This window comes from Lucilia sericata, unplaced genomic scaffold, assembly GCF_015586225.1.
Source record: "Lucilia sericata isolate MDLA Ls3-8-SP2 unplaced genomic scaffold, ASM1558622v1 Contig000073F_arrow, whole genome shotgun sequence".
NCBI classification, from domain to species: Eukaryota; Metazoa; Arthropoda; class Insecta; order Diptera; family Calliphoridae; genus Lucilia; species Lucilia sericata.
This window is the reverse complement of record NW_023994107.1, coordinates 468,711-471,309: the sequence shown is the minus strand read 5'-3', so window position 1 is coordinate 471,309 and position 2,599 is coordinate 468,711.

Here is a 2,599-nt window from a genome sequence, read left to right as displayed (position 1 = left end):
ATAATCGGGTTGACTTCTTTGGACAAAAAGTGTAATATCAAACTACAGCAGGGAGTTCAGCATACTTGCTGCTTGGGTACAAGTGGCAAGCAAGGCTCCAGAAACGTTGCTAGATATTCCACCGATTGAAACATATTTAAAATATGAGGCGGCACTTACAACCGAACGTCACATAACTTTAGGTGAAATGTCCAAAATCAGTTATAGGACACGTCATCAATGTATACTGGACACATTGGAAAGCTATAAACAATCATCTCCTGATCGCATGCCAGACACAGAATATGTCAGAAACTTTGAAACACTGAGCCCAGATAGAATGTCTTGATCAAGCGGAACATTTGATTGGGAAATTCTTATGAATTACGGCCAGGAAACTGAGTTTCAAAACATTGAAAGATAATACATTCAGTCGACACTATGTTTTTTTTTTACCAAAAAACCTTTTCTTCATGAAAAGCAGCGCAAACGGGCCCGATAGTGGCCAGTTCTAATACATCATAAATAGTACGATTTTTTATATAAAACAGTTTGTTAGTTATTATTTATTTATTTATTTAGTTAGTTAGTTAGTTAGTTAGTTAGTAGTTAGTTAGTTAGTTAGGTAGTTAGTAGTAGTTAGTTAGTAGTAGTTAGTTAGTTAGTAGTTAGTTAGTTAGTTAGTTAGTTAGTTAGTAGTAGTTAGTTAGTTAGTTAGTTAGTTAGTTAGTAGTTAGTTAGTTAGTTAGTTAGTTAGTAGTAGTTAGTGTTAGTTAGTTAGTTAGTTAGTAGTTAGTTAGTTAGTTAGTTAGTTAGTTAGTAGTAGTTAGTTAGTAGTTAGTTAGTTAGTTAGTTAGTAGTTAGTAGTTAGTTAGTTAGTTAGTTAGTAGTAGTTAGTTAGTTAGTTAGTTAGTTAGTTAGTTAGTAGTAGTTAGTTAGTTAGTTAGTAGTTAGTTAGTTAGTAGTTAGTTTAGTTAGTTAGTTAGTAGTTAGTTAGTAGTTAGTTAGTTAGTTAGTTAGTGTAGTTAGTTAGTTAGTAGTTAGTTAGTTAGTTAGTTAGTTAGTTAGTTAGTTAGTTAGTAGTTAGTTAGTTAGTAGTTAGTAGTAGTTAGTTAGTTAGTAGAGTTAGTTAGTAGTTAGTTAGTTAGTTAGTTAGTAGTTAGTTAGTTAGTTAGTTAGTTAGTAGTAGTTAGTTAGTAGTTAGTTAGTTAGTTAGTTAGTTAGTTAGTTAGTAGTTAGTTAGTTAGTCGTTAGTAGTAGTTAGTTAGTTAGTAGGTAGTTAGTTAGTTAGTTAGTTAGTTAGTTAGTTAGTTAGTTAAGTTAGTTAGTTAGTTAGTTAGTAGTTAGTTAGTAGTTAGTTAGGTAGTTAGTTAGTTAGTTAGTTAGTTAGTAGTTAGTTAGTAGTTAGTTAGTTAGTTAGTTAGTAGTTAGTTAGTTAGTTAGTAGTTAGTTAGTTAGTTAGTTAGTTAGGTAGTTAGTAGTTAGTTAGTTAGTTAGTTAGTTAGTTAGTTAGTTAGTAGTTAGTTAGTTAGTTAGTAGTTAGTTAGTAGTTAGTAGTTAGTTAGGTTAGTTAGTTAGTTAGTTAGTTAGTTAGTTAGTTAGTTAGTTAGTTAGTTAGTTAGTTAGGTAGTTAGTAGTAGTTAGTTAGTTAGTTAGTTAGTTAGTAGTTAGTAGTTAGTTAGTTAGTTAGTTAGTTAGTTAGTTAGTAGTTAGTTAGTTAGTTAGTTAGTTAGGTAGTTAGTTAGTTAGTTAGTTAGTAGTTAGTTAGTTAGTTAGTTAGTTAGTTAGTTAGTTAGTTAGTTAGTAGTAGTTAGTAGTTAGTTAGTTAGTTAGTTAGTTAGTTAGTTAGTAGGTTAGTTAGTTAGTTAGTTAGTTAGTTAGTTAGTTAGTAGTTAGTTAGTAGTTAGTTAGTTAGTTAGTTAGTTAGTTAGTAGTAGTTAGTTAGTTAGTTAGTGAAAAGAACCAGTTCTGTTTTGGCCAGGTTGAAACCCACACAGTTTTCCTTGACCCATGACAGTAGAACACTGAGGGCTGATTCCATGAGTTCTTTTATTGTGGGAAGAAATTTCCCTCGAATATGAAGCACAACGTCGTCAGCATATGCGACTACTTTGAAGCCAATCCTACTAAATCTGAAAAGGATTTTATTTACGACAAGATTCCACAGGAGTGGAGAGACGACACCACCTTGTGAGTTAGTGGCCCTGCTCTTAAGCATGTTTGCTGATCAACACCTAGGTCACCCAGTGCTTCGACTACTGCGGATATGTTCACGTTGTTAAACGCACATTCAATGTCTAAGAAAGAAGCCATAACATATTCTTTTATGTCTTAAGCAGTTCAACTTTACTTGCAGTAAAGTTACCATCCGGTTTCATCAGGAATCCAGGGGTACTTTGGATAGCACCTTCCGTAGACGTGATGCATCCGTGGTACTCTCCAGCTCCTCACAGAAACGCTTCCAAGATTCCTTCTTAGCTCGTCTGGTTTCCCTCCTGAAAGTATTGAAGCTTTGACGATAATTGTCCCAGCTTAACGGGTTTTAATCCCTCTTCGCTTTATTAAATAGTTTCCTACATTCTTTCCTTAGCTGCATTAGTTTAGGATCCCACCATGGTTG